General features: G+C 35.3%; 1 long non-coding RNA gene across 1 annotated transcript; it reads right to left on the bottom strand.

Annotated features, from left to right (window-relative positions):
- Nucleotides 1-329: 329 nt before the first annotated feature.
- On the bottom strand, nt 330-26,534 carry LOC123540534 (uncharacterized). Its single transcript, XR_008367865.1, has 6 exons — nt 25,833-26,534; nt 13,483-13,578; nt 12,739-12,872; nt 11,747-11,840; nt 9,208-9,328; nt 330-2,918 (listed from the first exon to the last, which is right to left on the bottom strand). It is a non-coding gene; the product is annotated as an uncharacterized LOC123540534 (long non-coding RNA).

Below are 26,534 nucleotides of genomic sequence, written 5' to 3'. Positions count from 1 at the left end.
CCCGAGATTGTCATGGTATTACGTCATGTTTTCGCGCCATGTGACACATCACTGTCTGATCATACTTTCTCGATTCCTTTAATTGTTGAGAAGAAATCAGTAAAAAAGTTTTTTCTTTAGTTTTTTTAAAAGCGACTGTGCAATATCCCGAATAAACTGACATGTAAATGTGTCAAACCGTGAACGATGATAGTGGATGTCCTACCTCTGTGACCTATTTGCCATCAAGAAATTTACATTATTGTTTGAGAAGAATATCTAACAACAACAAAGTGTTGTGTCAAAAAAAATATGTACAAAGAATCATTTAAAACTTATTAAAAACCGCAACGACATCATACTGCTTCATTTTAAAAGCACATTTCTATTTACGTTCATGAGGTCACGTAACTTATTCTGCCGCGCTAACAGAAATCTGTTTGCCAAAAATCGTTTTACTCCATGTATTTAAATTGCTGCCGCTTTTTCATTATTTAAGATTTTTTAATTGTGTTTTTTGTACTTTCTGGTCAAAAGTCTGAATTTTATTACCATAGTATGTACCGTTTATTTACTTTAAGAAGGAAATAAATGATCAAGATCGCGCTGTTTGAAATTTTACAAAACATTATATGAAAATTTTATCGTTTTTAAAGAATTTTGCCTACATTCCTGTAGATATCTTATTAAAATTGTTATAGAATTCAAACTGTATTAGTTCTCAAGCGGTGTTGAAAATTTGAAGCGATTATATTAAAAAATGAATGAACTACGCGCGTTTTTTGTGTCAAAAGTAACCCCGATGTAAATTAGATATTACGATAGGGCGCACGTTCTTGTGGAATGGAAAATTACCAGCATGACGTTTTGATATTTTTACGATTCGCGGGTAAATTCCAGTCAATCCAGGTAATTTTGCCCGATGTAATTTCTCAATTTGGTAAAGTTACCACGTAAAAACCACTCGCCCGATCGGTTGAGTAGTCCATTCGTGCGATCCTGACTTTAACTCGCCAATGCTTATAACTGTAGAATGCCGTACTTAAGGCAAAATCAACTTTCGTTTTGTGAATTCGCCGATATGGGTACGATTTCCCCCCTATTTTTCACTTTTAAGGGTTTTATTTTACTTGCAGACCGTGACTGAAAATTGGTTGACCGTCGGTCTACCCAACTTTTGATAGTGGACCTGTCGATATTTTGGTTGCGTCGGTCCAACGGTCCACCGCTAAGGTCGAGGCCCGAAATTTAATATCAGAGATCTACGTGAAAATATATTCATCAGTTATCGTAGTGTCAAAGTTATATTTTGTAGCAAAAATTTCGGAAGAAAGAGTGATGGGACATCCGCGATAATTTCCAAGAATTTTGAAATCATGAGTGTCGATGGTCCCGATTTAAAAGAAAAGACAACAAAAAACAAAACAAAGAAATTATCCACAAGCTCCTTTACATTTAATAATCCAAAATCGCTCATAACTAATCGTGTAAACAACAATTTTCGGATATTTTCACACCTATCGAGTCTGTCGAGTGCTGTTTATTGCATTGTATAACAAAGCCAGGTGTTGATTATAATGTGACAACTGAGACAGATATTTAATTTCTATAAAAAAATTATTAATCACAATCGAATTTAGATCAGAAAATATATATTGGCTTTTACCTTTTTTCTATAAATTTTTGAAATCGAAAGTACAGTAGTTGTCGCGGTATCAGCTGGCCGATTTTTGATAAATATTTCTCTTAAATCATTTTAATAAGAGGAAATGTCATGGTAAATTTTTATATCAGATACTGTCAAATGCTGTTAAACTGTCTTTGCACCATCATAATTTGTCAAACACATCCTTTAATCTGGAGATTTGGTCCCGGACATACAATTTTGGATATCTGGATTTTGATCAATAAAAAATCGAGGCTAGGGGTTTTGGATAAGGATAGGTGGGATAAGAATCAAACAGTTAATTTTCTATGCCTAAACTTGTGTTACTTCTAACTCTGTACATTTTGTTTTGATGGTTCTAACAGTGACATTTTTTGTCACGCCAAATCGTAAAAATTCATCTGGGGAATCTTCTTCCCCACAAAAGAAATATGAGTAGGCCTACAGGTTTAATACTCAGTAGAGTTTTGAATTTAGATATACAGTAGTTCAATAACTATTTGATTTTGCAAAGAAGTATAACAAAGAGTTGGAGTGTGGTGACAAGTTAGATATTATCATTTCAGGACTTGAAAATGCATTAATGAACGTGTAAACTCATTTTTATTATTATCTCCAAATTTACCAGGTGAGCTCATAAAAATGTGAAAATAAAGGTATATTGTATTTAAAAAATGCAGTGGAAAATATGTTCTTAAATGCTTCCAAAATGCAGGAAATGAAGTGCTGAATTTCAAAATTTTCCGGGGGGGCATGCCCCCGGACCCCCATAGCTGGCCGCCTACATTTCTATTTCAGCCTGTTCAACAAAAACTTATTGACAACCCTGTATTTTGTTAATCCACTAATTTAAATTGCACTATTCATATAGTCTCTGTTCTCCGAATGTCAAAGTAAGTGATTTCCTAACACCCCAGAAATATCATTCTGATAATACACAATTATAACTTGCTCAAAAATCCATACACTGGTTTTAACTGAATACTGATGTCCACTCAAAAAACCATGCATTGCTTCATAACCGGCTGTTCAAATCTTCTAAAAATCCACATACAACCACTCACAATGGTTTACAACTGAATGTTCATATCTCCTGTTTGCTGGCCGAGTAGATCACTTATCAGAACTGCTGGTAATCACAACATTATTGCTGGACTCCACTCCGTTAGATGAACTGCATTTAGTTCTATATTTCATTTGGAAAGCAGAATTGAAAGTGGTTCATGGAGTAGGGTTGTCTTCAGTCCACTGTGTTGGTAAGAAATCACGCATCCTGAAAGAAGCATAAAATATTCACAATACTTACAATCATGCAAGAGAAACTAAATTTTACCAGATATAGCAACATAATTATTCAAGGTTCTAGGCAGGTGTATGTACATTTTAACAATTTATTGCAACATGCATATAACTCATTTCAGTTAACTGCGACAATTAATTATTCATAAGAATGATTAGTTTTAGGTTTAACACCATTTCTTCAAAAATATTTCAGTTATAATGCAGACTGTTAACCTAACCTGTTTCCTGCCATTGATTCTGTACCAGTTCAAACCTGATCTCTGCAAGTAACTGCCAACTTCCCTACATGAATTGGAGGTAGAAGACACTGATGTCTTTTACCAACATAATATGTTTTCCATAATAATTTGGTAAAAGACATCAATGTTTTACATATTATGTCCCCGAGATCCGTAGATCTGCGCTCAACCTACTGAGCTAAGCAGGCCGGCTCTGCTTTTGAAAATGCGAAAAATATATACAGAAAGAAACTTATTTTAAGACAATTACAACAATAAAAACAAGAGCTCCACCAAGCGTGGCAATATACGCCCGAAGGGTTACATCATAGGATGGGAGCAAAATTTAAAGAACTTGACTGCTGTAGCCCAAAGGACTGGAACAACAAAAGGAAAACTTCAAAAAACAAATCTAAGTCCACAAAAAAATTATTCAAAGTCCACAAAAAAATCCTTATCAAGTATAGGTATGTAAAAATACACCTAACAAGAGCTCGTCAAACACGAAATGCCCCTCTTGATGCATTCAGTAAATGCACAAGGAACAGAAATTATTTGCTCACTGTAAACAAAAGTTCTACTGTTCTGGCCTGGTTCAATGTGAGCTTGACCTTTGACCTATTGACCTCAAAATCAAGAGGGTTTATCTGTTGGTCATGATCAACCTCCCTATAAGACTTCGTGATCCTAGGCCCAAACTTCTCAAGGTATCAACTGGAAAGGGTTTAACTGTTCTGGGTCAATGTGACCTTGACCTTTGGCCTACTGACCTCGAATTCTGTAAGGGTCATCTACTGGTCATGACCAACCTCCCTATCAAGTTTCATGATCCTAGGCCCAAGCATTCTCGAGTTATTGTCTGGAAATGGTTTAAATGTTCCGGGTCACTGCAACCTTGATCTTTGACCTACTGAACTCAGAATCAATTTGAGTCATCTGCTGGTCATGACCAATCTCCCTTTTCCTGATCCTAGGCCCATTTGCGTTCTTGAGTTATTGCCCGGAAACCATTTTACTGTTCCTGGTCAATGTAACCTTGACCTTTGACTTACTGATCTCAAAATCAACCGTGGTCATCTGCTGGTGATGATCAACCTCCCTATCAACTTCCATGAGCCTAGGCCCAAGCAATCTTGAGTAATCATCCGGAAACCGTCTTACTGTTCCGGGTCACTGTGACCATGATTTTTGACATACTAACTTCAAAATCAATAGGGGTCACCTGCTGGTCATGACCAACCTCCCTATCAACTTTCATGATCCTAGGCCCAAGCTTTCTTGAGTTACCATCCGGAAACCGTTTTACTGTTCAGGGTCACTGTGACCTTGACCTTTGATATACAGATCTCAAAATCAATAGGGGTCATCTGCTGGTGATGACCAACCTTCCTACCAACTTTCATGATCCTAGGCCCATGTGTTCTTGAGTTATCATCCGGAAACGGATACGTCTACATACCAACCAACCGACTGACAGACCGACCAACATCTGCAAAACAATATACCCCTTCTTTGAAGGGGGGCATGGATACGTCTACATACCGACCAACTGACTGACAGACCGACCAACATCTGCAAAACAATATACCCCTTCTTTGAAGGGGGGCATAAAAATTGGAGGTACCATCCCTGTTGTACCACAGAAAAGTGGTCTCGGTTTTTCCCTACAGCCAATAATAAAAAAAGTTTCAAAATAAGCTACTTATATCAACATAAAAGGGAAGTAATTCAAAACTAGATGCCCATGGGAAACATGTCGAGCCCGTCAGCTGTCAAAAGGACTGGGAGTTGCACACGACACTAAGTCGCATTGAGGCAAACATTTATGCAAAATAAAAAAAAAGATTGCAAAAAGTTACAATATAAGTTATTTGTAGTAACAACAAAGGGAAGTAAATCTAAAAAAAAAAAAAAAAAAAAAAAAAAATTTATAAGTCCACACAAAAATCCTTACCAGTAGAGATAGGTCAAAATACACCTCAAAATTGGATGTAACATGCATGTTGTACTACAGAAAAGTGGTCCTGATTTTTCCCTACGACCAGTAATAAAAAAGTTACAATATAAGCAATTTATAGTAACAACAAAGGGAAGTTATTCTAGGTTCTTGCGCATGACACTCCGTCTCATGATGGTGAACAATTGTGGCAAGTTACATCAAAATCCCTCTATGCATGAAAAAGAAATGCTACGGACAAAGTCATTCTTGTATTTGACCTTTGACCTCTAAGTGTGACCTTGACCTTAGACCTAAGGACCTGGTTCATGCGCACGACACTCCATCTCATGGTGGTGAACATTTGTGCCAAGTTACATCAAAATCCCTCCATGCATGAAAAAGAAATGCTCCGGACAAAGTTGTCATTCTTGTATCCTTTGACCTCTAAGTGTGACCTTGACCTTAGACCAAGGGACCTGATTCTTGTGCATGACACTCCGTCTCATGATGGTGAACAATTGTGCCAAGTTACATCAAAATCCCTCCATGCATGAAGAAGCAATGCGCCTGACAAAGTCGTTATTGAATTTGACCTTTGACCTCTAAGTGTGACCTTGACCTTTTAGATAGGAACCCGGGGTTTGCGCATGACACTCCGTCTCACTGAGGTTAACATTCACGCCAAATATAAACAAGATTACTCCATGCAAGTCAAAGTTATGATCCGGACAAACAAATCCAGACGGACGCACGCACATACACCGAACAGCCATTTGGACAACTATGTCTTCGCTTCTGCAAGCGGGCTCGACAACAAGACCTATCACTAATAGTGACAAATGCCCCCCCCCCCCCCCCGCAGTGCCTTGACCTTTGACCTGGACCTTTGACCTGGTGACCCCAAAGTCAGTAGGGGTCGTGTACTCAATAAGTACTATCAGCATGTTAAGTTTGAAGGTCCTAGGTGCAGTGGTTCGTGAGTAAAGTGCCTTCATGCAAAAAGTTAACATTGTGACGAACGAACGAACAAACAGATGGACAGTTGAAAACTAAAATGCCTCCCTTCGGGGGCATAAAAACAATTGAAAGTGAACAACAAGGAGCTGCGTTCAATAAACGCTTGATGCCCCCGGTGGCATCCTTGTCGATACAAAGCAACACAAGTCCAAAACGAGGTCAAGGTCAAACTGAGGTCAGGTGATGTTTGAAGATGAGGAATGGTCACAGGTTACATCTGTATTAGTATCAATTCATTCTTGTGAGCGGTATTAATGCTAGACGAAACGGTCCCATTTGGTTAACCAAGAGATGGCCCATATAAAGCAGCCTAAGTCCAAAATGAGGTCAAGGTCAAGGTCAAACTGAGGTCAGGTGATGTTTGAAGATGAGGAATGGTCACAAGTTACATCTGTATTAGTATCAATTCATTCTTGTAAGCGGTATTGATGCTAGATGAAACGGTCCCATTTGGTTAACCAAGAGATGGCCCATATAAAGCAACCTAAGTCCAAATGAGGTCAAGGTCAAGGACAAACTGAGGTCAGAGGATGTCTGAATATGAGGAATGGTCACAGGTTACATCTGCATAAGTATCAAGTCATTCTAGTAAGGGGTATTGATGCTAGACGAAACGGTCCCATTTGGTTAACCTCGTACGGACGGACGGACGGACGAACGGACGGACGGACAGACAGGACGATCACTATATGCCTCCCGCATCAGTAGATGCCGAGGGCATAAAAAAGAGATCTGCCAAATAAAAACAACAACACTGCAATGCAGAGCAATACACACAAAGCAGTCATATATGACCTTTGACCCTTAAGTGTGACCTTGACCTTGAAGCGAGTCATCCAGAACATGCGCTCTGCATGTTGCCTCAGTGTGGTGAACATTTCTGCCAAGTTTCTTTGAAATCCTTCCAGCAGTTCAAGAGTTACAGAGCAGACACAAAACAAACTGATATGTCTTTTGACCCCTAAGTGTGACCTTGACCTGGAAGTGAGTCATCCGGAACATGCGCTCTGCACGTCGTCTTGGTGTGGTGAACATTTGTGTCAAGTTTCTTTGAAATCCTTCAAGGGGTTCAAGAGTTACAGAGCAGACACGAAACAAATTGATATGACCTTTGACTCCTAAGTGTGACCTTGACCTTGAAGCGAGACATCCAAAACATGCGCTCTGCACGTCGTCTCGGTATGGTGAACATTTCTGTCAAGTTTCCTTGAAATCCTTCCAGGGGTTCAAGAGTTACAGAGCGGACATGAAACTGCTAACGGACAGACAGACACCAGCGTCATAACATAATACGTCCCTTTGGGCGTATAACAAGAGGGTCATGATGACTCTGGATCGCTCACCTGAGTAATATGAGCTACATGTTTCAAATGTCAAACTGATGATAAAATATTAAGAAAGTCAGTAGGTCACATTCATGGTCAAAGAAATTCAGTTTAAGGATTTGTGTACAAAACTGTGTATGTCATCAAAATTAGAAAGTAGGTCAGCAAGTCAAGGTCACAGTCAAGTGACATCATATTACTTGGGGTCATCAGGTAATTATAATTAAACAGACAATTCATCATACCAAATATCAAAAGCCTAGGTTGTATGGTTTCAGACAAGAAAATTTTTAAAGCTTTTTCCTATATGTCTATATAAAACTTGGGACCCCCAGGGCAGGGCCTTTTCACCCTAGGGGTACAATTTGAACAATTTTGGTTGAGGACCATAGGACAATGCTACAAACCAATTATCAAAGGTCTAAGTGTTGTGGTTTCAGACAAGAAGACTTTTAAACTTTTTTTCCTATATAAGTCTAAGTAAAACTTGGGACCCCCGGGGCGGGCCATATTTGACCCTAGGGGGATAATTTGAACAATCTTGAAAGAGGACCACTAGATGATGCTACATACCAAATATCAAAGCCCTAGGCCATGTGGTTTTGTACAAGAAGATTTTCAAAGTTTTCCCTATATAAGTCTATATAAACCATGTGACCCCCGGGGCGGGGCCGTATTTGATCCTAGGGGGATAATTTGAACAATTTTGGTAGAGGACCACTAGATGATGCTACACACCTGATATCAAAGCCCAAAGCCCTAGGCCCTGTGGTTTTGGACAAGAAGATTTTTTAATTTTTTCCTTTCGGTTGTCATGGCTTTGAAAGGGGGCCACCCAAGGATCATTCCTGTGAAATTTGGTGTAATTCTGCCCAGTGGTTTTCAAGAAGAAGATTTTTTTAGAAATTGTTGACAGACGACGGACATCAAGTGGTCACAATAGCTCACCTTGTCACTTCGTGACAGGTGAGCTAACAAGAGCTGTCAATAAGACACACTTTGATAGTAACAGAGATATTTGACTTTACCAAAAACTTTAACTACGCCGAAGCGAGTGCAATAGCTCTACTTTTTCTGAAATTTGAGCTAAAAAGGGCAATAATTCAGCCAGAATAGTTGACAGAGTTATGTTAACCTGCCTACAGATACAAGCAAGTATTCAAAGTTCAAATAGTTTTGATTAACATGGACTTGTACAAAAAACGATCCAAAAAGGGTCATAATTCAGCCAAAATAATTGACGAGTTATGTACTCTTGCCTACAGATGTAAATCATGATGAAAAATAAGCATTAAAAGTTTCATAGCCACACGTCAAATAGTTTTGACAAAACATGGACTTGTATGAAAAATGTATGTGCTCTTGCTTACAAAAAGAGACTGTTATGATAAACCAGTGATAATCAATTCAAAGCCATAAAATTATGTCAAATAGTTTACACCAGATATGAACTGGTACGAAAAACTTTACCAAAATTTTTAAGTTAAAAGGGGCCATAATTCAGGCAAAATCTTTGATGGAATTATATACCCTTCCCTAAAACTGGACATGGTGATGGTACACAAGTGTTGAAAGTTTGAAAGCTTTATTTCAAAAAGTTTTGTCAAAATGTGGACTGGTACAAAAAACTTAACCAAGGTAGGATGCAGACGCCGATACCATGGTGAGTAGGATAGCTCTACTTATTCTTCAAATAGTCGAGCTAAAAATAAGAAGATATTTAATGAAAAGGCACTTTAAAAGATTTTGTAAGTCTCAGACCTTTCGGCTTTCCATTTTTTGTCTACACTGGCACCCATACAGCATTTCCAACATGTTCACCAACAGCGTATGCTCACGAGAATTTCCTTGTTGTACATGTTTCTTCCCTATTTGCGTATGCCTGGAATCAGCAAAGAACTTTTTAGGCAAAAATGGCAGTTTATGTTTTCAGGTGACAAGATTCATACATAACAATATGTATTGAAAATTTTATAGCAAGGTGCTAAGATATTTTAGCTGGGTGATGCTCAAGCTGACCTAGCCTGGGGATAACCCTAATATATTAAATAATTTCTAAGTTCTCAAAATTAATGTGAATTTTATGATCAGTAACTAAAGTTTTGATATTAATTTATTCATCTATGATACCTATGCCTACATAATTCTGATGTATTAAAATATCTATGCCTACATAACTCATGACTTGTATTTAAATACAGTTACCATAAAGTTCAAAGGCCATACTCTTTTTCTATGGTAGAGTTTACAGGCCTTTTCCTGTTGGAATACTTCCAAATCATGCAGTTTACCCAAAAAATTGACTTTATATCCATTTTTTTTATTCCCCTTTGCCCAAAGAGCAAGTAATGACATTGTACATTAAAATGTGTGCACAATGGCACATTTCTGTTACAAAATGCATGCTAGGTTAAAACAAGAAGCTGCATTCAATAAACGCTTGATGCCCCCGGTGGCATCCTTGTCGATAAAAAGCAACCTAAGTCCAAAACAAGGTCAAGTTCAAGGTCAAGGTCAAACTGAGGTCAGGTGATGTCTGAAGATGAGGAATGGTCACAGGTTACATCTGCATTAGTATCAAGTCATTCTAGTAAGGAGTATTGACACTAGACGAAACGGTCCCATTTGGTTAACAGCGTTCAACACTAACGGTGTCCCGGGATCCCGAGGACACTAAAAATCCGCAAGGGATCCTAAAGTTCGCAATTTCGGTGTTCCGTCGGGACTCTTGATTTTCAGATAAAATATGATTCTAAAAAAATGAAATTCCCTAGTCTTGTTCGCGCAAACATCGGTCTTTTGCTAAGCCAGGGCGTTCAGTTGACCCGAGGTCCCGGGTTTTGACCCGCGAAAATCGAGAAAAACTCGTATTTTACCCACATAAATTACGGCACGTGCGTCGGCTTGACTCGCGGAAATTTACTTAGATGCGTTCCAAGTTCGATAGTTCTGCCCCCTGTCAATCAAAATCCCAGTGAATTTCAATATTGTTCGCCGGCACAAGCGGAAATATGGCAGTAGGCGGAGCGTCGTATGTTAATTAGCTACCGACAGATGTCAGTCACGCCACGCGCCAAATGACACGTGCTTATCTCGCGGTTTGTATTTTGTACAATATGCCTTGTCATTATCAAAGGTGTTTATTGATCAATGTTTACAAGTTAATTGATAAACAATGCAGCCTTAGATTATCGTGTTTGTACCATTATTTTGTGTGCTCGATACGATTACATGAGCCGGTCGGCCGTTACGGTCTATAACAAATTTATTATCATTGCCGAGGCTTTGTTTGGGCAAAACAAATTAAATAAGCAGAAATTATACGTGGTATGATGAGAAAATAAAGTTAAAACAGTTATCTTTTCAAGAACTTTAACTGTTACTTTTGTTTTTCGTATTTGTCACTCGTTTTCTAGACCGACATTTTCGAACATTTTTATCATTTCTTACAAGATTTTTCTAGTACAAACTAAAATAAAAAGCCAATAAAACGTCTGCATTTACGAAAAATATGATCACTGTTGCCAAAGCAGCTCTTATTTAGAAGAATTTGCTGATAATAAAAGCATGCAAACACTAAACCCCACCCACTTTTAGGCAATGTGCAAAATAAAACAACTAAAATATGAAATGTTTAAGAAAGTCTGTTATGACCAATGTACTAGTTTTAGATAAAGTCTGTGGGAGTTGCATTAATAAGGCCTAAAAAATCTTTGTATCTGGTAACATGCTCAAAAAATTAGGGTAGGTAGGTCGGAACATTTTTTTTTTTTGAATTTTTTTTTTATTTAAGGGAGACTTTTCGGAATTTTTTTTTATTTAAAAAAAATGGTTACAAATAAGGGGGTTATAAGGGGGAATGAACTAGGCGGCATACATTTAGACGAACTACAACAAATGGCAGAGGAGTGCGATGGTAGTGAAGATGAGGGGGAAGAGGACTTGGACAGAAATGACATTATTCTTTTACAGCAAAAGTCATACAAGCTATTGTTGTCATTGATGTAAAATGGAAATGAAGTGGAAATAAAATACAATTAGTACTGTAAACAGTTGTGTTTGTTAGATTTTAGTTTTTTCATGTTCTTACCACATTTTGTTATCAGGGACTCCTAATTTTCAGCAGGGATTCCTAAATTTCCCAGCAGGTATTCCTTCGGGATGCCTGGCAAAAAAGTTAGTGTCGAACGCTGGTTAACCTCGTACAGCCGGACGAACGAACGAACAATCACTATATGCCTGCCGCATCAGTAGATGCCGGGGGCATAAAAATATACACTGCAAAAATAATTATGCTTACCAAGTTGCTGAACTAACTGCAACTCTTCCTCAACAATTGTATCTCAACACAGCTCACATCACACTCCACAAACTCTTTTTGATCCAGTGTAGGCCTAAAGTAGAAAAAACCATTTTTACAAGTTTTTGTGTGAGATTTGAGTAAGAATGTAAACTTTCTCAATTCAAATTAATTTAAACAAGAGCACCGCCTTGTGGGTGCAGACGCTCATCTGATTTTTTTGTCTCTGTATAATAGAAATATTGATCTACCCATGATTTTCTAAGTCCAAAAGGGGCAATAATTTTTGCCAAATGCAATACAGAGTCACGGTTCTTGCTGTGTAGTGTCAGCTTTTAATGGCAACTAATGCTCCAAGATTTAAAGCAATGGCTTTGACCGTAAAGGAGAAAAGTTAAACCTAAACGCAAAACTTAACCAAATAATCTGATATTTTTAAGTCCAAAAGGGGCCATAATTCTCGCAAAAAGCAATGCAGTGTTACAGTATCTGCTGCACAGTGTCAGCTTTTAATAGCGACTAAATGCTCCAAGTTTTAAAGCAATAGCTTTGACCATAAAGGAGAAAAGTTGACCTAAACACAAAACTTAACCAAGAAATCTGATATTTTCCAAGTCCGAAAGGGGCCAGAGTCAGCTTTTGATGGTGAACAAGTGTTGCAAGTTTGAAAGCAATAGCTTTGATAGTTTAGGAGAAAAGTTGACCTCAACATAAAACTTAACCAGGCAATGCCAACGTCGATCAAGTGATGACAATAACTAAATTTTTTTTTTTCAAAAAATCATATGAGCTAAAAACGAAACTGTATTTTTCTAAATGTTTTTTATCATTCTCAGGGATTAAATTGTGACTTTTAAGTTAAACATTAATATTTTGTAATAATATAATAATACTGAGCGTCAATGCTGTCGTCTATCAAGAAAGGAAGCACTTATTTCAAGTTGAAAGTAAAGTAATATGAGGCAGATGAAAAGATTGTTAAAGTCTAAAACCTTTTAGCTTTGCCTTTAACCAATTATGTGTCCATTTTTTGTCCATGTTGGACCAGGAATGGCATATCCAACATGTTCAACAACAGCGGATGCTCACAAGAACTTTGTACACATCTTTTCCCATTTGTGCATGCCTGAAATCAGCAAAAGTTTTTATGCAAGAATGGCAGTTTATGTTTTTAGATGATAAGATTTTTCATGAACAGACTCAATCAAACCGAGTCTGCTATTATTCTTCTTGGTTGCATTCTTTGCTTCCAAAGGATCTTTTTACAGATTTTATTGTACATGACAATATGCATTTAAAATTTATTGCAAGGCACTAAGATATTTTAGCTGGCTGATGCTCCAGCTGAAATGGCCTGGTGAAACCCTAACATTGAATAATTTCTAAGTTCTTCAAATAGCCAAAAATGACATCACAAAATTAATGTCAATTTTATGATCAATAACTGAAGTTTTGATGTTGATTTTATTTATTCTATAAAACCTAAGCCTAGAATACTGATGCATTTAAATAACACAAAAGTTCATCGCCCAGGTTTTTCTTCTATGATATTATATTATTAATAATCAGAGTTTCAGACCATGCTGTTTTCCAAAAAAAAAACCTGAAGTAATATCAGCTTTTTATTCCCCAAGTAATGATATTGTAGGTTAAAATATGTGTGTTCAGTGGCACATTCCTGCTAAAAAAAATGCATACTAGGTAAAAATATACATTACAAACATAATAATGCTTACCAAGTTGTGCAACTTGGAATGCAACTCTTCCTCAACAATGGTATCTCAACACAGCACACACACACACACCACAATCTCTTTGATCCAGTTGATGGTCTGCAAATAATTAAATGGCTTACAGTGTAAATTATGCATGAGACTGTGATAAAGGAAAGACATTTATGAATTTATAAAACATTCACTTGCTCAAAATATTACCAAACTGTCAAGATACAATGAGCCAAAAGTTTAACAAAAAATAAATAAACTGGATAGTTTATAATAACTGGATAGTTTATGAGTCCAATGAACATATTAGTAAAATTATCTAACCTGTATTATAATCCAATAATTTTCAAATCATTTTAATATAATCAATGCACAAATCACAAGTTTGCAGTTACAAAAAGCTACAGGCAATGATCAGATAATCTGCAATGCCTAATCCAATGAAATTAAAGCAAAGAGAGGGAAATGTCTGACCTTGGGTCATTACACCTGAATGCACACAAATTATAGGTTACAACACACTAAATAGCTGTTCTTCTTTATTCTATATAAAAGTGACATATTTCCAATGACTGCAGCACACATTATGACCCATTTTAAAGGCACTGACCTCCAGATTTGGCTAAAAATTATCTTTCTTTCAAATTTAAGTTTGGTCATATTATGAACATTAGAATATGAGTTAGTGTTTCTAAAATGGAAGTCGCTATTCTTACAGTCCCGTAGGAATAGCCTCGCAGGCTATTCTTACGGCTCTTCCGTAAGAATAGTGAAAAGCACGCCGGTGGCTATTCCTACGGCTGTACTGTATTACAATACATTGTACTGAAGTCATTCAACTGATATATTTTCAACCAATTTCGGAAATGACGCGTAATCACACTTGGTCATTGTGTTACAAATAAAATGTCAAAATTGATGCAAATATGTCAAGCTGTTGTGTTACAAAATTCTAGTATAAAATCAAACTAAAGGGTAACTGGAACAACTGATATGGGGACTGGAATGCGGCATTTATCTTATCTTATGCTGTCGTCCAATCGAAGTATATGCCGTAGGTTATTCTGCTATTACTCACACACTTACGCCTTACAGTTTACTCGTCCTTTCAGTGAAAATCTGGGAAAGCATTTGTTGAATTTTTTGTTGAAAACAAAAGTTCTGCCATGAAATTATTGCCTGCATTTGTTTTTAAATGGAAAATATCTACATTAATGTTACTTTTCGCCTTGTGAAAATGGCTAAATCTAGGATTGTCTTACCCAGAGAGAAAGATGTCGTCTTTTACATGATATTTGCCTTGTTGATTCAGAGTATTTAGAACAATAAAATTAGGACATATTTTAATGAAAATAGCAAGTCGAAACTGTAAACTGTTGCCTGAAAATACTTGTTTATGATATTGCTTTGTTCTTCACCATTTAAATGCGTGTTAAACCTAGATGATTTTCTGCAGTTTTATCTAAAAGTTCGGAATACTAAATGTAACTTTGTTGTCGGCCTTTTTTTTAAATTTCATTGTTATTTTAATTTAAAAACATTGTATTTTTCACACATCAGTTTTAAGATTAAATTAATTAAACTAATTTTTGGAGTTTAAACAACAATTTCGTTTGAAACATTCTCTGCGTTCAAGAAGAATGTTTGTTTCTGTATGTAGAAATCTGACATTATAAACAATAATTATAATTATGGCTCTACAAGATTAAGAAAAGTGTCGGCTTTCCATTTTTTTTTCCATTTTATTTATTCAAATCCAACAAAAATCGGTCCTTTGATAAAGATTTGAAGTTACGTGGTAAAATATTTCTTCAGGGAAGTGAGCTCGAGTTAATTCATAATAATTAAGCATATCACCACAAGCAGTCGCATGCATTTTCCTTCAGAATCCCTTTAGATCAATCTCTGATCATCTAATTATCGCTGCTTAACATGTGACTGGTAAACCCTTTGAACAAAAAGTGTTATAGCTCCATGATTAACATGAGGTAATATGCTAATTACACGCTAATCGATAGTGGCGAAAACAAAATATCGATCGCTCAAGACTGGTCTATATTTACAGGTATGGACGACAGCATAATACAGATAAATGTATTGCTTTATACGGAGTGTCTACTCCCGGTATTAGACCTTCCTGAGGGCAATAAACTGTTTATAGTGGTAAGAGATTTGTACTGTTGTGAAAAATTTGCATGTATATACACGAAACATAGATCAATAATTCTCTAACTGGTTTAGTTGAAAACACTTTTAAAACATTCTTTAGTGTTTCAATACTAATAACGTATGTATTTACATAGATACATCTGTACAACCAATAATCTGTCAGACGTTTTCTGACAAATTTCAGTTAAATAAGTATTTTACACTTACGATAAATAACGGAGAGCCGTAGGAATAGCCATCGGAGGGCTTTTCACTATTCTTACGGGAGAGCCGTAAGAATAGCCTGCGAGGCTATTCCTACAGGACAGTAAGAATAGCCGCTTCCTTCTAAAATATTATAAAAAAGGACATCGGACATTATGCTAGGGATTTTGCCCTAAGTTCAATGCTATTTCTTCACTTCAATAGCTGATAGTTTTATATAATAGCTTCAAATACTGGTAAGTAAGTTATATTCCTATCAAACTGTCACAAAAGATAGTTTTAATTGCATAATCGTTTTCTTGAAATTCGAACAGTTTGTAACTAAGGTTCATATTTTTGAAAAATTTAAAATGTGTATTTTTAGTTAAAATAAGCATTGCCATTTAAGGTATGTCTACTATGAAATATTTTAACACAATAAAAAAACTTATACCATGCAGATTATCAGTGTTACTGACATTTTTGAAAATAAACGAAACGGAAAAAATAAAAGTGGAACAAAACATTTGGTCCCTAACTGTACTTCAGTTATTTCCACCAGAGTGCCCATGATAACTGATGCATTGATCATAGCCTATTGTTTGTTTTCTATACATCTATTGCTATACTGTATTTATACACATGTACAATACTGACCGGGCATTATGTGGAGGATTATTATTGAATACATGCAGTGATGTAGCTGGCCATACACTGGCATAGTTGGCCTTTTTCAGTTGAAACGGAGGGGTGCAGGAGATTGCCTATTCCACTGTGGGTTCAGGGATGCCTTACTTTTAGCATTTTATATTTGATTCAGTGGTGCAGAACTTCACTAGCTAGTATCAACATTTATATAGATATTCTTGGGGTGTCTGTGTTAGTTCTTTGAGGTCCTTACTAGTATTTCGGTTGGCTTCAAAATAAGTTTCAGACGTGTGAGCGAACTGATGTTAATTCTGGGGGTGTCAGTGTTAGTTCTGGGCATATAAAGGACAGTGTCTACTTGTAGCAGTGAGCACAATGCCCAACTTTATAGTGCTGCCTCACTGGAATATCACGCCGTAGACACGTGGCATGGTACCCCACCCAGTCACATTATACTGACACCAGGCTGACCAGTCCTAGCACTATCCCCTTAATGCTGAGCGCCGAGCGAGGAAGCTGCTAGTACCATTTTTTACGTCTTTGGTATGATTCAACTGGAGGCCAGTCCCTTTATATGTCAGTAATTAAAATTTTCTTGAAAAATATTGTCAGTGCATATATATGCTGAATAAAAATCAAAAGAAAACTGTATGAGTTATGTTTAATGCAAGAAAAATATTTTCAGTCAAACACACAAACTGCAAAATCAGCTAACAAGAGGGCCATGATGGCCCTGTATCGCTCACCTGAGTACCGTTGCTCAAAATGATATGATCAAGTTTTGACATAGAGCACATAGGCATTAAATACAAATAATTATACAATATGTACTTCTTTTAAAAGTGACTTGTGGCTACATTTAATTGGAATGTTTTAACAACATATTTCTGTATGCTAGTTCATTTATTTTATTATATACAACTTGATCAATGATGTTGTGTGATTCATGGACAAAGTGGCAAAAGCTTGTTACAAGGGCTGCCAACCTACACAGTGTCATATAAAAAAGCAGGTATTTCTTTTAGCACCCATATCTCTCAAATAACATGAAAAATGCTTTATCTTGAACATTATGTAAGCTTAAGCCTAAGATTGTAGTGTCCGTAGATCACTAAACCCTGAAACAAAAATGAACTGCAAGAGATTTCTTTTGCAATAACATGTTCAAGAATTTAATGTATTTTATTGAAAAGGTGTTTATACATAAAAACAAGTCCTTTTTAAAAAACTTGATGTCATTTTTTTAAGTTTTGAAGTATATATTAACATACTAAGAAGCAAATGATGCATTAATGCTGATTTATTTAAATACTAAGCAGAATATATAAGTCTTAGATGATAAATATGATATATTTAGTTGAAAACAATAGAACATATAGGGGAACAACATTTCCTAACTCTTATTTACAAAATTACTCGACTTTGAAAATATTATCTATGGACACTACGGTCTACTGACAAATTTGAACCGGTCGCCATTAAAAAATGTAGAAAGCTAAGGTTTCAAGCTCTACTATTTTCATTCATTGCCAGAATCTGAAACAGAAAATGGTAGAAACATATCAATAGCTCGTACATGTTTATAGAAAGACATGCTTAAAATTGCTATCTACGGACACTACCAAACAGTGTACTTCGATTATTAGTTCCTGAAGCTTATCTAGAGTTTTGGCAAGTAATTGTTTGTATCTATTGTAAGGATACATAATCACTTGTGTCATAAATAATGAATATAAACATGATTTGTCAAAGATATTGCTTTTACATCTTCACAAACTCCACAAATGTAATACCTGAAAAAGCATAACAATGACAACATTTCCCGAAAAGATGCTACCCATGAAAATATTAAATATGATAATGAATGGCATCAACAAAATGTTACCCGATATGTATAATTATACATTGGTTACCTTAAAATTGGTTTCTTTTCACATACTTCTTTACCACACATGTTCAGTTTTTGGCTTGTTTAAAATGACACAGCATAACATAAAAAAAATGGCCCTTTTAGCTTACTTTATGCATAATATCTTTAAAACGGTGAGCCGAAACCTGATAGTGTTATACATGCTAAGAAAGCTGGGAACAAGCTCTAAACAATGCCACTCATTATATTATATTTACTTTTTATTGTAAAGAGATGCAAGCACATAACATCAGCTCATTCTACTTTCCCTATCTGATCTTGTTTTAGCTGTAAAGCATTATAATGCTTAAACAAAATTCCCAAAATAATTTTGATTTTGAAAATCTGATAAAAGAAAGATAATTTTCTATATCTGAAATAAATTTGTGCATTCTAAAAAGAGTTTTAATTACCCTTTCAATGATTTTCATTGCTTAAGCTAATTTGAGTCTTTCGAATGAGAGACAATGTTAAGATCGAGAGAATGTCTCTCAATCCAGGGGATATCTCCGACCTGATGAAGTTATGCTCTGGACACAAATGATGGATGGATGGATGGGCAGACGGACGTGCACAAACACCATAATATGTAATTTTTTTCAGGAGCATTACATAATTATATATAGAGACACGATTCTGCAAATATATAAAGCAAACTAGTGTTTCATTGAGAACAAAATTGACCAAAGATGATTCCGAATAATTTTTTTTCAACATTTACAGTATGGCTGCCTCTACAGAGACAGCCTTACTCATATTGGACTATACGACAGTATCAATTAGCTTGTCTACACATATCGATAATCTATACATATTTAATTTAAGTAAATATATTTTTCCATAATTTCTACACATATCGATAATCTATACATATTTAATTTATGTTATATAATTAGAGCTTATTATATAAATTTACAGATTGAACGTTTGAAACTGTTGAAATAATACTTGGACTGAAATTAATTCATTTACTTATGGTATGCTGCATAAATGAATCTACAGTACAACTGAAAATTACAATTGGCTTAATTAGTCATTTTTTTATATTTTTTTGTACTGGTACTGATGATAAACCCGGACAGGTGATAAATTCGACCACCTTGGAAATATTCAATTGCAATCAGTTATTTATAAAATTGAACACACCTAATAGTTTCCACTTACAACACCAACTGGTGTAAACAAAAACAAAATTAGTAAATATTCTGTACGAATAAATGACTTACATTTTTTTGTATAAAAAATATTTATCCAAAATTACTGGGGAATAGGGTGTTTTTTGCGCATGCTCACTGCCGAAACATGAAGGCCTGACATAGGGTCGCACTTTTCATTACTTGATCAGGAATGACTGTTGCAGCTTTTTGAGAAAGTTTCAATATAATAATACGAAGAAAATTTTGCAAATGACAAAGTGGTCGAATTTATCATCAGTCAACGTTCATAATATGAATGTATTTGTTTAGGTTGGCGTGGCCCTTATAGACAGGGACCCTCACCCTGTATTCATGAATCTTGCAACATCAAGCCGTAATAATGAAATGAATGAACTGGCACGCAGAAAAGTGCCATTCAAATATTCCAAATTTAAATGTAAACACAAAGTCACCGCATCCGAATGTTCAAATGAAGTAAGTATAATTATACTTTTGTTGAGCACTACCACACTAATGCATCAGGCTCCACCACAATCCGATAATATTACAAGAAACGCGGCAATGCCACGAAACCAGGTTTTCAACACTTTTCATAAGAATAAACAAGAGTGCCAGAATGTCACAATATACGCCCGTCACAGCAAATTTCTTTACTCTAGCACCTGTATTTGCAGATGTAATTTTAATTTTGTGGTTGTTTAGTAATCATTGTAATTCTTTTGTTTTTCTAAGTCCACAAAAAAACTCCTTACCAGGTAGAGATACATTAAAATACACCTAAAATTAGAAAGTAACAACTATGTTGTACCACAGAAAAGTGGTCTTGGTTTTTCCCTATGGTCAGTTATAAAAAAGTTACAATATAAGTTATTTATAGTAACAACTAAGGGAAGTTAATCTTTAAAAAAAAAAAAAAAAAAAAAAAAAAAAATACAAAAAAAAAATTTGTAAGTCCACACAGAAATCCTTACCAGGTAGAGATTGGTCAAAATACACCTCAAAATTGGATGTAACATGCATGTTGTACTACAGAAAAGTGGTCTCGATTTTTCCCTACGTCTAGTAATGAAAAAGTTACAATATAAGCTATTTATAGTAACAACAAAGGGAAGTAATTCTAAAGAAGGGAACTGCGCTAGACACTTCGTCTCATGATGGTGTATAATTGTGCCAAGTTACATCAAAATCCCTCTATGCATGAAGAAGATATGCTCCGGACAAAGTTTTCATTCTTGTATCCTTTGACCTCTAAGTGTGACCTTGACGTTAGACCTAGGGACCTGGTTCTTGCGCATGACACTCCGTCTCATGATGGTGAACAATTGTGCCAACTTTCATCAAAATCCCTCCATGCATGTAGAAGATATGCTAACCCTAACCCTAACCTAACCCTAACCCTATTTTTAGTAACAATGACCTTGACCTTGATCCCAGAAACCCCAAAATCAATCCCAAGCTACAACTTTATATAAGTTTTCTATATACCAAGTTTCATCACGATAGCTCATTCCTAAGTTAAGTTATTGACCGGAAACCCTTTTTCTATTTTAAGTAACAGTGACCTTGACCCCAGAAGCCCCAAAATCAATCCCAGCCTTTGTCTTGATATAAGCTACATACATACCAAGTTTTATTCAAATATCTTTACCGAAACAAAAGTTATTGACCGGAAACACCAGTTTGACGCCGCCGCCGCCCGCCCGCCCGACATCTACCCCAATCTAATAACTCAGGTTTTCGTTGAAAACCTGATTAATAATACAAAATTAATTCAGAATTAACAGTTCTGTCAGTTCTGTATTCACTATATTATTCAAGAATTTTAAAGGTGAACTTACGTTTTTAAAGGTGTAGCACTGTTGAAACAAAACTGCATGTCCCTTTTTACTAAAGGCTGTGGCTAGTGAACCGTCACCGGTGCAGCAAACCCGAGGTCTAGTGCACCGTCACCGGTGCAGTAGACCTGAGGTCTAGCGCACCGTCATTTTTGTTATATATAAAATATAGCCTTTCTTTGAAGTATAATTATAACATTTTGTCACCAGTAATATGTATGACCATTATTAAATGAATGAAGTAAGATAAACCTTGATTTACCTTTTAATTATTTACCGATTTACCTAGCTCAATCTTCACTCTTCGGCAACATTATTTCAGATTCACTATCTCATGACCAGAACTGCCACCACAAAAGACAAACACGCCCAATCCAATCATTAAATAACTTTAACAAGCAATCCAACAACGCCTACATTTGTAGACCTTCATTCATTGTCTTGATTTAATCTTTATTGCCTTTCACAGTTTTAATCATGGATTTCGTGAGATGCAGCTATTGTAATCAATAATATAACAAATATTACACAACTGTTCTAGATATTGTTCTCTGCGGGTTAATAACCAAAATGAATACCTACATACCATACCTGCGCACATGCAAAAGTATCATACCATACCTGCGCTCGTGCACAGGTATCATACCATACCTCAGCACGTGAAATGAATGTTAGATGAGTTCAAACTGTAAATGTTTATTTAATGCCATGTTATTGTCCGTAAGTATTGACCGGACACTCAAGAATATTCCGTATATTTTCCGTAAATTGATTCTCGGTGTCTGAAGTTAAATACCGATATAAATATTGCGTATATATTTCTTTATAATTTTCATAATGTCACATGTGCAAATAGCTGTGTCGACAAGACGTTTAGCTGCTAAACTGCATTTTTGGTTCAACTCCTGCATACTGACCATTTCCCCCCAAATTTTATCGGTAGAAATATTGCCATATTTATCGGATCAAACATTATGGTCTATAAACGTTATGGGAAATGTTGAATAAAACATATTTAAAAGTATCTTAGATAAAGACAATCTCACCAGCGTTTCCTGAAAATGAATACTAGATCTACAAGAGAAAACAATCAGATTTCGTGAAATATGTTACACAGATATTGTTAGAGTAAAAGTAACATCAATAACAACATTACATTGAATTAAAAAAATGGTCAGGTGATTTTGAACTCGTGGTATCGTGCGTGGCAGTCAGATAGCTACCACTATGCCACCGTGCCATTAGTTATTTATATTGGTTATTTTAGGATACAAATATTTCGTAAAATAATGGAAACCCCCGAAAATACTGGTGAAGATTAATGAGTGCCAGGTCAATACTTACGGAAAATAGACAATACCTGTGTCAAGTAGCATTTACAAATGTATACTTCTTTTTTAAATATTGTATATTTTGACCTTTGAATCACGATCGTCATGTTTTCATCTACAAGATACATTCACGGCTCAGTACTTAACAGAGAGGAGTAGAAGAAGAAGATAATCATTTTAATTATTGTTGTTAGATGATGATGATGATGATAACGACCACGACCATGACGAAACCGTAAATGTGGAGTCTGAAACTAAGTTTATCATGAAAAATGTTTTATAAACATGCAACCGAAGTGTGAAGTTGTGCATTAAAAGGTAAAAAAAAAAACTCCCAACAAATAATTGGTGAACAAAAATGCATTTACATTGGCAAATTAGCAGAACTTTCATAAACCTTTTTAATATCATTTTACGTATTTCAATTTACCTGCTGAAGTTAAAGTAATTCCCAATATAATTTATTTTCTGACTGGGAGAAGGAAAGACTTATAAATAAATGAATAAATAAATAAAAACTGACAAATTAAAATGACGTTGTGCAAGTCAGTTACTTACCTCTTAGATCGGTGTTCATGAGATGAAAATACCCGCGCTCGTGCGGTAACACCTCGAGCGCTACGCGCTCTCAGTGTCACGATTCGCACGAGCGTGGGTATTTTCATTGCATGAACACCTACTACTCGGTTAGTAACCTATACTTGAAATTATAAACAGTTTTCACCGTGCATGTACATTATAAAATATTTGCTTGCAAGATATCAATATTTCCGAATTTACAGTCCCATGAGTCATTGACATAATAAATCTGAAATTAAGATCGCATTTCAATTCGATATGTATATTACATATATACCCAAATACAGACAATAATTATTTTTATTTATTCGACTTAAATTGACAAAAATATATGAAAATTTAAAAAAAAAAATCAAAGAAATTCATTCTGTCATTCGGAAATATCTTTGTAAATGACGACTACTAACGTTGCCGAAGAACGAAGATCAGCGCTTGAGATAAAGCAATAAATTAACAAGTAAGTCAAGGTTTATAAATTCATTCTTTTAATTATGTTCTTGCTTATTACTTGTGAAAATATCTTTTAATTAAACTTTACATAAAGGCTATGTTTTATATATATTAAAAATGATGGTGCACTAAACCTCGGGTCTGCTGCACCAGTGACAGTGCACTAGACCACGGGTCTGCTGCACCGGTGACGGTTCACTAGCCACTGCCTTTACTTAAATAATATCTTAAGATAGCTGTATTATTTTTAAGGTAGCATTCCACAGACAGCAATCTGCATACATTTTAAGGTATTGATATTAATTTTTAAAGTAGCAGTCCTAAGGTAGTGAGTTTTATATATTTTAAGATAATTTAATGGAAGTGGCTATTCCTACGGTCCCGTAAGAATAGCCTCACAGGCTATTCCTACGGCTCTCCCGTAAGAATAGTGAAATAGCCCGCAGGTGGCTATTCCTACGGCTCTAAAGACAATTTTATATGTCCACCTTGTATTGCATTGTACTGAATTAATTCAACTGGTATATTTTCGAACAAATTGTTTACTTATAATGTTTTGTTCCATCCTCATTACTTTCATTTCACAAAATGAATACATTATTTCAAGAGAATTTCTACTGGGGTGACAGAAATCTAATCAAATTAGCGTAATCTAGACATAAAATGTAAACTAATAATTATTTTTAAAAATCCTTTTAAGCTTTTATTAAAAATATAAATCTACGTGTGCATGTCAATTTTCAAGAAAAAAATATTTACATTTAGGGTGGTTTTGAAGCGAAAAAACGTATACGGGTCTAGATTTCGCCCGATTCTACATGCGCGGAAATCTCAAGTGACAGGTAAAATCAAGACATAAAATTTAAGGTGATATTTTTTCTTTTTAAATCTTTTTATGCTTTTATTAAGAATATATTTCTAAGTTTGCATGTCAATTTTCAAGAAATTTTTTTTATATATAAGGTGGTCTTGAACCGAAAAACGTATACGGGTGTTGATTTCGCCAGATTCTCTTTTATTAATAATTTTTCAAAATCCTTTCAAGCTTTAAACAGGAATATAAAATTACATTTGTATGTCAATATTCAAGAAAAAATATTTATATTTAGGGTGGTTTTGAAGCGAAAAATGTATACGGGTAAAAGCTTAAAAGGGTTTTAAAAATTATTCATTACTTTATGACTTTATGACTTGATTTTGCATGTCGATGACCATCTGGCAAAATCAACACCCGTATATACTTTTCGTTTCTAATTAATACTTAGAATAAGTATTTTTTTCTTGAAAATTGGCATGCACACGTAGAAATATACTCTTAATAAAAGCTTAAAAGGATTTTAAAAAGTATTCAACACTTCAGATTTTATGTCTTGATTTTGCCTTTCACTTGAGATTTCTTCGCATATAATTTCTGTCCAAGTCAACACCCTCAAACGTTTTTCTTGAATAAAAGCTTAAAATGATTCTTTAAAAAAATCATCACTTTAAATTTTATATCTTGATTTTGCCTGTCACTTAAAATTTCTGCGAATACAGTAGAATCTGGCGAAATCAACACCCGTATATGTTTTTTGTTTCAAAACCACCTTATATATAACTATTTTTACTTGAAAATTGACATGCAAAGTTCTCTCTCGATGTGATACTAAAAAGTAAACAATTTGTTCGAAAATATACCATTTGAATTAATTCAGTACAAGATGGACATACAAAACTGTCTTTAGAGCCGTAGGAATAGCCACCTGCAGGCTATTTCACTATTCTTACGGGAGAGCCGTAGGAATAGCCACTTCCTAATTTAATAGGAAACGAAAATAAAGTAAAATAAGGTGTCATGCATCCTTAGCCAGCACTACAGACAGTAGTCGAACTAATCCGACGTATACAGTTTGTTTTATATTGTGACGGTCAAGTCAAAAATTAAAAGGCCGCCACTGCTTGTCTATACAGACAGCGACTGAGTGAAACACTATCTTTTGGTTCAGCCTGTGCTGGAAAAAAAACCAAGAATATATGACATTATATATTTCTTGTGAAAATGTAGTGGTGCCTTAAACATGTTTTACTCAGCTCAGGTTTACGGTAGATCTAGTTAACTTACCGAGACAAACACCTGTAAAATTTATCAGATTTGCTCCTGTTTACAAGAAAATGGCGGCCTTTTCAAAAACTCCCCTTTCAGTTATCTCCCCTTACTGTTCAGTTTTAAACAAATAAGGCTTAAGCAACTACTGAAATAGTTTTTGAGGATTTTTCAGAGATTATGCTTACGCATCCATTACGAAAAAATAAAAGATTGGCCTATATAAACTAAAAATAATGTTTGCAAATGTCATGTCACGTGGTACGAGCGGCTAGGTGCACGTTTCGGGACAGTGCGAAAACTTTTGACTGTCTACACCGTTTTCTCGATGTGAACTCGTAGTGGTTTGTGGAATGAAACAACTACTGTACGTTTATTTTTATTGAACAGAGAACCAAGATCTAGGTAGATCTACGTAGGAAGAAAACTTAAGAACATAAACAAAAAAGTCAGGAACCTGATAAAATTAGGGCCTATGAACAGCAAACGTGGAAAATGTACATTTCTCGCTGTTATATATCTAAATAGCCTACTGTAGTTAGATCTAAATGAACAATTACAAATAAAAAAAAAACTCACCAGATAGATCTACGTCTAAGAATATGTTACTTCGCGCAAAAAAATAAAAACACTTGTTAGGCCTATTCGTGCAGAAAGCATATGTGACCAATCAAAATGTATTCTCTCTTACAAAACAACTTTATTTAGATCTAGACTCTA

Source organism: Mercenaria mercenaria, chromosome 16 (genome assembly GCF_021730395.1).
Source record: "Mercenaria mercenaria strain notata chromosome 16, MADL_Memer_1, whole genome shotgun sequence".
Lineage (NCBI taxonomy): Eukaryota > Metazoa > Mollusca > Bivalvia > Venerida > Veneridae > Mercenaria > Mercenaria mercenaria.
The sequence above is the reverse complement of the archived record's forward strand: the minus strand, read 5'-3'. Positions and strand labels throughout refer to the sequence as shown.